At 36.7% G+C, this 11,855-nt stretch overlaps 1 pseudogene; it reads left to right on the top strand.

The window, feature by feature from the left end:
* The first annotated feature begins 3,696 nt into the window (after window positions 1-3,696).
* On the top strand, window positions 3,697-7,507 carry LOC117300767 (annotated as a pseudogene).
* The last annotated feature ends 4,348 nt before the right edge of the window (window positions 7,508-11,855 follow it).

Below are 11,855 nucleotides of genomic sequence, written 5' to 3'. Positions count from 1 at the left end.
CAAGGTCCCTACATAACAATACTCAGAACAGTAAGGATGTTTCAGTTGGGGGGGGGGGGGGGGTGGGGTCTGACTATGAATGTGTACAGACAGTGAATTTTCATTGCTTGCTGAGTATAGTGTTGTAACAATACTCAGAACAGTAAGGATGTTTCAGTTGGGGGGGGGGGGGGTCTGACTATGAATGTGTACAGACGGTGAATGTTCATTGCTTGCTGAGTATAGTGTTCTAACAATAGTCAGAACTTAATAGATGTTAAATTTGCATCGGGGATAAAGAATATTAATTTTTGCTTTTTACCCATATACACCGATGTGTGTAGCACTGTATACTCAGTACTTTCCCGAGTCCTGTGAAAAAAATCACAGGCATTTTACTCGGGTGGGATTCGAACCCACGTCCTTTGCAATTCTAGAGCAGTGTCATACCAACTAGACCACCGAGATTGCCCGGTAGCTAGAGGCAGTTCGAATCCTATGTTTTAGCAGCGGGTACTGCAAACGATTTAATAGATGTTAAATAGTCAGAACAGTAAGGATGTTTCAGTTGGTGGGGGTGGGGGGGGGGGGTCTGACTATGAATGTGTACAGACAGTGAATGTTCATTGCTTGCTGAGTATAGTGTTCAAACAATATTCAGAACAGTAAGGATGTTTTAGTTGTGGGGGGGGGGGCTTACTATGAATTTGCACAGACAATGAACGGTCATTTCTTTGAAAGGGGCCATGGGGCCGTGGTGCAGGGGCCCAGAGACATACATGTACTTTTGCGAGTAATTACTGCTTTATTTTATTAACAATTGTCATGATTAAAAAACAAAACAAAAAACACTTTGAAGTTCTTATTGAAATCATTGTCATACTGAGTTTATAAAGAAAACTGATGTTATAAAGTCTTATTTAAAATCTGTCATTGCTCGCTTTTTGATGTTTTTTTTTAACATTCAGTGCCCCCTCCCCCCAAAAAAACACAATAAATAAATAAATAAAAATTCACCTCAATTTGCTCGCCTATGTAAAAGTATTGCAAAATGCAGAAACAAATCTGACTACATGTATGTCAGCTATTTACCATCATTCACTGTACTACATGTATGTACAGTACCTGATAACAGACCTAGACGTACGTCAAACTGTTTTGCATTTAAAGTCCAAGTTCATTATCAGCAGCCATACAATGGTTGTTTGTCTGATCTTTGACTATAACAGCAAGTAGCTCTAGTGCACAGTATACATTGCCCTGTACTGACACGTTTCATTCTTGAAGGCACTGGACACCTTTGGTAATTGTCAAAGACCAGACTTCTCATTTGGTGTATCTCAACATATGTGTAAAATAACAAACCTGAGAAAATTTGAACTCAATTGGTCATGGAAGTTGCGAGAAAATAAGGGAAGAAAGCACCCTTGTCGCACAAGTTGTGTGCTTTCAGATGCTTGAATTTGAGATCTCAGCTGCTCAGGTCTCTTATTCGATTCAAATATTTCAGTAAAAAATTATTTCTTTCTCAAAACTACATTACTTCAGAGGGAGCCGTTTCTCAAAATATTTTAAACCATCAACACCTCTCCACTGCTGGTTACCAAGAAAGTTTTTATGCTGACAGTTATTTTGAGTTATTTAACAACAGTGTCCAGTGCCTTTAAATGCCATTTTGATTGGAAAACCCAATCTCAAGAACATATTGTATCACATTCAACAGGATTTATAGTTTGTACAATCACTCCTAAAAAAGTATATCAATTTTATTCACGAACTATTTACAAAGTCATCACGGAGACAATTGGTTCAACATTATTTGGGGATAAAAAGTGATATATTTTACCAAACCTACAGTACTTTAAAGTGAAACATTTCTCAAAATGCAACAAAAGCCACAAAAGGCAAACTTGTTTTTTTGTTATGCTGTTCCAAAACTCGGCTTACTTAAAAAACAAAATACTACCATTACAATCGAAAGATCACGCTCCAAGCTGAAGCTGTATAAAACTTGACTTGAGGCCAACATTTTCTAACTGCTATCTGTTTGCTTCCATGTTCTGTGACCCCCCCCCCCCCCCAACCAAACACAGTCAGCTCTACATTTGATCCCCAAAACCGAACCGATCAGACAATAGCTAAGTGACAATAGTTTCTTAATGACACAAGTCACAAGACTGGGACTCAAACCAACACTCTGCTGATCAGAAACACCAGAGCCTGAGGGTGGTGCACTTAGTCACAACATTTTGTAGCAAATACAAGCCGACAACACTTTGAACTTTGTTCTCCACATTCAGATTTTTCAATTTCTAATAAATGGACTTTGAATAGTTCTCTAAAATCTCACAGTTTTCATGATGTATACCGGTTACCAACTACTAACAACAGAAGACAAGTACACTGAAAAAACAGTTTTACTATGCCATGCAGTCAGGTACATGTAATAACCTTCTCAGTTTGTTCTTGGTTTGAGAAGTTTCTCAAATCAAACCAATTCTAGATATCATCCTCCCAGATATGTCAAAGACAAACAAACAAACATTTCTTGGCTATGAAATAAAAATGTCTGTGACAAACAAGAAGATATGTAAGTCTATGAGGAGAGATGTCAACATGAAATAAACATTGACAGTAAATGCTGACCATCGCTTACCTCTCATTGTGAGCTTCCTGTTTCTTGTACATCTTCAACTCTCCCTGTAGTGTCTTCAGAGCTTCACTGCCAGAGTCTTCAGCATCTACCCTGGGAGTCTGAGACTGAGTAGGATCTGATGGGTCTTGGGTTACCATGGTTATGGGCATCCAAGATGAGGAGCAAAGCCTGAGATAAGAGGATCAGAGTAAAGAAGAAGGGTTCAAATAAGGGATTCAAAAGATTGTTAAACTGTTTAAACCACATGCTTCAGTGTGATTGTGCATTGCAAATGACTATGGGTAATACACAACTTATGGGGTACATGCAAAATAAGTAGTTTTACAAAACCAAAAATCATGTCTACGCTCTGTGATGAAGTTAAGGGCAAAGCTTAAAAGGCTTTCAAATACAATTACTGCAGAGTAAATCTTGTTCTTTCTGTATTTCAAACAGTATAAAAACAGCTCTGGGATTTATTGTTGAAACCTTTAAACATTTTTAATATTTGATTTATGTGGCAACCATTAATTAACAAAAAGCAACAAACAGCAGTGCATCAATTATAAATAGAATTTCAAACAAGCATGATGAAAGTCTGTATTTCAATTACTAAAACACAGAAAACAATATTCATTTTACAAAAAGCTTCCTTATTTTAAATATATGCATTAGAATGAGTCTGCTACGATCGTTAAAAATGGATTAAAGTTTCAAAAGAAATAAGTTTGTTTAAAGATGACGACTGAATCCAAAACCAGACCAGTATTGCTGTATGCTGGGGTCCAATGTACAACAACCTGTTATTGATTAGTCACTGAGTCCCAGTAATGAACATTTAGGGGTCACAGACACCAAGAACTTTCAGATTGATATCATTTCAGTGTGTAAATATGCACTAAGTGCAGTTTCAGTAGAACTGTACGTTAACCATAACACTGCTACAAATAAGAGCTAAATAAGAAACTGGAATTTCCACATAAAAGTAATAAATAGGGTGTGTTGTTCCAAAGTTAAACTATGAGCTATTTAACTCTATGGAAATACAGTGTGACATCATTCTGTGTGTTGCACCAACATTTAACAGATCATTGCTGGAATTTCCTCATCAACTTTAATGATTGTTGCTGTGTTTCATGCTATATTCTTCACTCAAATACTGGGTGAGTTGTAAACAAAATTGTGATTGGTAAACATTTGCACCATGTAGCAAACAAAATTGAAATGCTTTAGTTTGATATTTAGGGATGTGGTCAGAAGCCATTCAACCTGTAAACTGCTGTATACTTTACTCTATGGTTTTAGGATACAACCTGGAAAACAACGACAGAAAACATGGCTAGACAGCTCACAATAAGGATGTTTTAGCTCGGGGGGGGGGGGGGGGCGACTACGAATGTGTACAGACAGTGAATGTTCATTGCTAGCTGAGTATAGTGTTCTAACAACACTCAGAACAGTAAGGATGTTTTAGTTGGGGGGGGGGGGTCTGACTATGAATGTGTACAGACAGTGAATGTTCATTGCTTGCTGAGTATAGTGTTCTAACAATACTCAGAACAGTAAGGATGTTTCAGTTGGGGGGGGGGTCTGACTATGAATGTGTACAGACAGTGAATGTTCATTGCTTGCTGAGTATAGTGTTGTAACAATACTCGGAACAGTAAGGATGTTTTAGTTGGGGTGGGGTCTGACTATGAATGTGTACAGACAGTGAATGTTCATTGCTTGCTGAGTATAGTGTTCTAACAATACTCAGAACAGTTAGGATGTTTCAGTTGGGGGGGGGGTGGGGTCTGACTATGAATGTGTACAGACAGTGAATGTTCATTGCTTGCTGAGTATAGTGTTGTAACAATACTCAGAACAGTAAGGATGTTTTAGTTGGGGTGGGGTCTGACTATGAATGTGTACAGACAGTGAATGTTCATTGCTTGCTGAGTATAGTGTTCTAACAATACTCAGAACAGTTAGGATGTTTCAGTTGGGGGGCGGCCTATTAATGTGTACAGACAGTGAATGTGAATGTATTTTAGGTAGTAACAGAATAGGATTCTTTAGGGCAAACAAAATATTCATGAGGAAGTTGTTCTTGGTGGGGGGGGGGGGAGTTAATGCACTCTTCATGGAAGGAAACTAAGTAGTCTTCTCTTCATTTAAATAAAGACAAGATATCTTCATGGATCATTTTACAAGCTTGGATGTCTTTTGGTGCCTGCTTTATTTGCAATCAAATTGGCTCAGTGGTTTTCTTTCCCTATCTTTCACCTCTGTGGATCCAGTTCACTACAAGGATCAAAGCCTTGCATGTGGAATGTGTTTTCATTCTCTACCTCATTGCATGGGTTTTCCCTAACTGGGGTTTCCCTCCCACATCTCCAACTTTACATAGCTGCTCAAGTATTGCAACCTGCACAAGAGGCATCTAGTCTTATACTTCTTTGATCTTGTGGTATGTCTGTACCTGTATCGACATGCAGTTTAGTTGATATGACCGTGTAAATTATCTACTTGGTTGGTCATCATAGAATGTACAACAAAAAATCAAGATCTGTTATGAAACTTTATGCCAAGGAGTGTAATATGTTCATGAAATCACGTCTTGCATTGATGTGGAATGTAGGGCCTACTGGGACATGTAGAAGGATCTTACTTTTAATATCTAATTGAGTCAATTTCTTCTTTTACTTCACAGATCATCATTGAAGCAACTTCCAACAAAATGGCATCCAATATAACAGCTCAGTCAGTGCTAGCAGAGATAAGTCAGGATCATCTTGAATGTCCAATTTGCAGTGGACGCTTCAAGCAACCCAAACTACTGGAGTGTTCTCATTCATTTTGTCTTGAATGCCTTCAACAACTCAGACAGAATAGTCCAAGTACTACAAGGCTTTCATGTCCAGTGTGTAGAAAAGAAACCTTAATAAATGAAAATGGCATTGATGATCTCAAAACAAACTTAATAGTCCTTTCATTGATTGAAGCAATTGAAACAAAGGAAACTCGACTGAAACAGCAGCAAGAAAAACCAGTACACAGTGAGGAGTTTGTTTCCAAGTGTAGCAAGCATACTGGCAAGGATCTTATCCTGTATTGTGAAACATGCAAGAAGCTGATATGTACAACTTGCATTGCTAAAGACCACAGAACGCACCCTGTAATAGAACTGAGTGAAGCTTCAGACAAAAGTAAACAACATGCCACAGAACTTCTAGCAGAAGTAAGACAGAGTATCACAACCTTCAACATTGCCATTCAGAAAATAGACACGTCCCGCAGGACATTAGACTCTATGTTTGCTGCAACCAAACAGAAAATCTCCAAGAAGGCTGATGAGGAGATTGCCAAGGTGGCTGCCAGGATCAGAGAGGAGAAGCAGAAACTGATGCAAGAGGCAGAACAGATTTATAAAAACAGAGTCAAGACAATGCAAACTGCACGAGCTACAAACAACAGTGAGATAAACAAAGCAGAGCACAAGCAGGATGAGGTAAATCAACTCATGGATCAACAGATCAAGATTGTTCAACACATAGAACAACTCTTACAAGACCTCAAAGAATACAGCGAGAAGAAATCAACAAAAGTACCCGATGGGTTGAGTTATATGGACTTTAAAGAAGGCCAGAACTCACTAGGGAGACTGGTGCTGAAAGATGAACAACAAGTGGAATCAGCAACTTCTGCTCAGGCTAGAAAGCCAACATTTCAATCCATGAAACAAGACAAACAAGATAAATGGACATTAAAAAAAGAAATTAATAAATACAAGAACATGAAACAACAGATGGTGAAGATTCATGCAGAGGATGTTGCTGCATACTCCAATAGTGATATTGTTGTGGCACTTATGGGATAATACCAGCTTGATTACAATACCAGCAGAGAGCAACCCTCAATCCTATAATGTCTCACAAGAACTATCAATCCAAGGACTTACAGGACCAAGCAGAGTGACTGTGAATAAGAATGATGAGCTCATTGTTCTAGATATGAAACAGTCAAGATCTTCAACAGGAATTATCAGCTCCTCCATCAGTTCAATCCAGGCAGTAAACCATCATGTATTGCAGTGGATGACAACAATCTGATAGCAGTGGGTTATTATGACAAGGCAGAGATCTCTCTACACAAACCAGATGGATCCCTCATCAGAAGACTGTCTGCTCCAGGGATTGGTGGATACTTGACTACCTACAAACAACAACTCATTTACACCAACGCGACAGACAATAAGTTAGTATCAGTAACCTACAATGGTGAAATGGTATTCTCAGTAGATATCAATCAGTCTGGGAGGCCTCATGGTGTGTGTTGTGACAAGGATGGTAGCATCTATGTTGCTGTATGGAGAGGACCATTCCCATCACCAGGTGATATCCATCATTACAGTCCTGATGGCAAGTACATTGGATGTATCATCAAGGATTGTGATGATCCTCATGGTCTCACATTCACACCTGCTGGTGATCTGGTTGTGGCTACATACAATTCAGTTCAAATCTATCAGCATGAGTAAAGACATCAACAAACATTATGCTGGACCACAATAACATTCAAGCTGAAATAAGCATTTAACAACATAAAAATGTGGATGTTTTTCAAAAACATCTTCAATTTTATATTCTCATAAATTTCAGAAAGAGTGATAACATTTTTGACATACAATTATAATTGTTTTTAAGGGGAAACAAAACTTTTCATTGAACCATTTCAACCAACCTGAGTAGATTGCAGAAGCAAATTCAGTCAACTCACAAAAAAATGAACATTTTGGTAGGAATACAATCTTTACATAGTATGTAATTGATTGCTGATCTCTAGAATATCATTCCTTTTAATGTTGTTATGTCATTTCAGTGACTTACCTCCTCCACCTCAACCATTAGGCAACATTCACATCAGAATTGAAATAATTCACTGAAAATAACAACCTCTTGCTCTGATTGGTCTATTGTTTGCATGACCGAATGATACATTTTTTTACCACTACTTGTAAAAGGAATGTTCAAGAGATTCAATTTTTCCATAACAAAATGCATTTACACAGAGTTGTACACTACACATTCATTGTAAATAACCATGTTGAACTGCAGAAAGGTGCAGATCTGTGTACAAAATGAGGTATCACTCTGTAACCATGAGTCAGTTACAAACAATGTAACTGAGTGACCTAAATTACGTAGTTATAATTATTAAACAAAAGCAATGTATGTATAAACAAAATATATAAAGTTGGTTTTATTTGGTCTCAAATTATGTAAAATACATATTTGAGAGAACATGTATTTGTTTTCTATTTTTATTTCACTCCATCACCATGAACCAGCAATTTTACTTCTGGTTTATGGTAATGGAGTGACATATATACAATTACGTAATTGTTTAATAAAAGAGAGAGTTTGCAAGCAATGTGTACAGATACAGATATGATAAACAATATTCTTCCCAGTTAGATTTGTAAAAGATTTTGTTCGCAATCATAGATTCATGTATCAGGTCTTGGCCAAAGTATGGTTAAAAAACTATTGTGTTTCCTCTGTTTACATTGGAGAATTTAAGCGAGTAGTCTTTTTTATTTAACTGATCATTTTCAGACCCACATATAAAACTCTTATAAAGAAAGTTTCCAGCAAGCGAGTCAAGAATAAAGATGCCTTTTTGTTATGCTGCATATCAACAATAATTTGCTTATGAATACAAGCAATACCAGGGAAAATGTTTTAATCCAGGACAACATTACAACTAAATCAGCAAAACAGTCTCCATTCTGGACATACATACATGTGTATGAGCTCCAGTATCTGTTGTCAACATGCATGAAAAACAATGAAGCAACATTTACGCATCACATGAACACATAAAGTGTTGACATATCAGTATCTGAAGCATTGCTAAACAACTCAAATGTAATTTGTTTAAAGGGAAGGTGCACGTTTGGTAAATGTCAAAGACCAGTCTTCGCACTTGGTGTATCCCATCATAACCATAAAATAACAAGCCTGTGAAAATTTGGGCTCAATTGGTCATTGAAGTTGCGAGAAATTGATCAAAGAAAAAACACCCTTGTTGGACGAATTGGTGTGCTTTCAGATAAGAATAAAAGACTTCTACCTAGAAGTCTTTTGTTATTTTAGAGAGAAATTACCTTTTTCTCAAAAACTACAAAACTTCGGAGGGACTCGTTTCCCACACTGTTTTATACTATCAACATCTCTCCAATGCTCGTTACCAAGTCAGTTTTTAAGTTAATGTTTGTCTTGAGTAATTACCAAATGTGTACCTTCCCTTTAAAAAAGAAAAAATTCAGATTTGTAAAGCAGAACCATATAAATTGTGTTTTAAATATTGTAGAGTTTAGTTTTCTTTTAAATAGCACTGGACATGTTTGGTTATTACTAAAATGCACACTTTTTTAACAAGCACCGGGGAGATGTTGATAGCGAAAACATTGTGAGAAACGACTCCCTCAGAAGAAACATATTTTTGAGAAGAAAGTTATGACTCATTAAAAATTTTGAATCTGAGAAAGAGTTCAGGAATGAAGCCTTTTTCAGGCATCTGAAAGCATGCATTTGTGCAACATGGGTGTTTTTTCGCTGGTTTATTTCCTTGCAACTTCAATGACCAATTGATTCCATATTTCTGAGATTTATTATTTCATGCACACATTGGAATACACAAGTGGGAATCATGGTCTTTGATTTTAGCAAAAGTTTCCAGTTCCTTTAAGTCTTACATGTACAAATGTACATGTAGTCTTTGTGATTATTTTGTTGCAGTTTTTATTACTGTGGATTTTAAAGTTCTATTTTACTTTATTTTTAATATGTAATGTTAGGTTTTCTTAAGTCTTTTTTTTCCTTGTCGTTCCTATTCAGTACAATAAATGGTTTATGGTAATGGATTGACATCATACTTTTGCAAGTAATTACTAATTTTTATTTTATAAACAACTGTTAAGATTAGATTAAATGGAAAAAAAAAATACTTTGAAGTTCTTATTGAAATCATTTTCATATTGAGTTTAACTTCTGAAGTGTAATTTAGTTAACTCTTTCAGTGCTCGCTTTTGGAGGTTTTTCGACATCTAGTGCCCCTCTCCCCCAAAAAATAAAATATTAATTCACCTCATTTTGCTTGCTCACATAAACATCTCTCAAAATGCAGAAACAAATCTGACTATGTCAGCATTTCAAAGAGTACAGCTATTTAACACCATTCACTGTACTACATGTATGTACAGTACCTGGTAACAGACCTAGATGTACTTCAAACTGTTTTTGTATTTACAGTCCAAGTTCATTATCAGCAGCCATACTCCAATAAACTGATAATCTGGCCATTGATCATTATAAATGGTTGTTTTGTCTGATCTTCATTCTTAAAGGCACTGGATACATTTGGTAATTGTCAAAGACCAGTCTTCTCATTTGGTGTATCTCAACATATGAATAAAAGAACAAACCTGTGAACGTTTGAACTCAATTGGTCATGGAAGTTGTGAGAGATGGTAGAAAGCACCCTTGTCGCACAAAATGTGTGCTTTCATATGCTGGAATGCAAGAACTCAGCTGATCAGGTCTCAAATTCAATTAAAATGTTTTAGTGAGAAGTTACTTCAGAGGGAGCCATTTCTCAAAATGTTTATACTATCAACAGCTCTCCATGCTCGTTACCAAGAAAGTTTTTATGCTAACAATTATTTTGAGTTATTTAACAGTAGTGTCCAGTGCCTTTAAATGCCATTTTGACTGGAAACCCAATCTCAAGAACATACAAAATTACATTGTACATTGTGTCACATTCAACAGGATTTACAGTTTGTATAATCACTCCTTTATGTAGGGCAACTCTGGGTAGAATTTGAGGGAAGTTGAAACCATTTACAGTTATGAGAAGAAAGGATAGACTTGAGGAATATATATCAATATTATTCACGCATTATTTACAAAGTCATCACGGAGAAAATTGGTTCCACATTATTTGGGGATAAAAAGTGTTATATTTTACAAAACCTACAGTACTTTGAAGTGAAACATTTCTCAAAATGCAGTACACTATCCAAAGCAGCTGTACTTTTTGTTGTAAGTTTTTATTGCCATTAATCTTTTAGAGTCATTACCAAAACAAATACAGATCCTTTAAACAAGAAGTAAGATCAAAATCTAAACTCGCGACAAAAGACGTGGTTAATTTAAGGTTTGCATTGTTATACTGTTTTAAAACTGCTGTCTAGCTGTACTCGACTAAATTAACAAACGAAATACTACCATTACAATCGAAAGATCACGCTCCAAGCTGAAGCTGTATGAAACTTGACTTGTGGCCAACATTACTTAAGTGCTATCTGTTTGCTTCCATATTCTGCCCCCCCCCCCCAAACACAGTACATACGGCTCTACATTTGATCCCCAAAACCGATCCGATCCAACAATAGTTATGTGACTTGTTTAATGACACAAGTCACAAGACTGGGACTCAAATCAACATTCTGCTGGTCAGAAACACCAGAGCCTGTGCGTGGTGCACTTAGTCACAACATTTCAGAGCAAATAGAAGCCGACAACACTTTGAACTTTGTCCTTAACACTGAGAGTTTTCAATCTCTATTATTAGGACTTTGGGAAGTATTTTTAATATTTCTCTAAAATCTCACATTTTTCACGATGTTTACCAGTTACCAACTACTATCGACAAAGAATGAGTACACCTGAAAACATTTTCTATAAGGCCATGCAGTCGGGTACCTTATAATAACCTTCTCAGTTTGCTGTTGTTTGAGAAGTTTCTCAAATCAAACCAATTCTAGATATCATCCTCCAAGATATGTCAAAGATGGGAGCATAACAAACAAACATTTCTTGGCTATAAATAAAAATGTCTGTGACAAACAAGAAGATCTGTAAGTTTGTGACGAGAGATGTCAACATGAAATAAACATTGACAGTAAATGCTGACTATCGCTTACCTCTCATTGTGAGCTTCCTGTTTCTTGTACATCTTCAACTCTCCCTGTAGTGTCTTCAGAGCTTCACTGCCAGAGTCTTCAGCATCTACCCTGGGAGTCTGAGACTGAGTAGGATCTTATGGGTCTTGGGTTACCATGGTTATGGGCATCCAAGATGAGGAGCAAAGCCTGAGATAAAAGAGGATCAGAGTAAAGAAGAAGGGTTCAAATAAGGGATTCAAAAGATTGTCAAACTGTTTAAACCACATGCTTCAGTGTGATTGTGCA

Source organism: Asterias rubens, chromosome 16 (assembly GCF_902459465.1).
Source record: "Asterias rubens chromosome 16, eAstRub1.3, whole genome shotgun sequence".
NCBI lineage: Eukaryota > Metazoa > Echinodermata > Asteroidea > Forcipulatida > Asteriidae > Asterias > Asterias rubens.
Note: the sequence above shows the minus strand (reverse complement) of the source record. Positions and strands in the feature narration are given on the sequence as shown.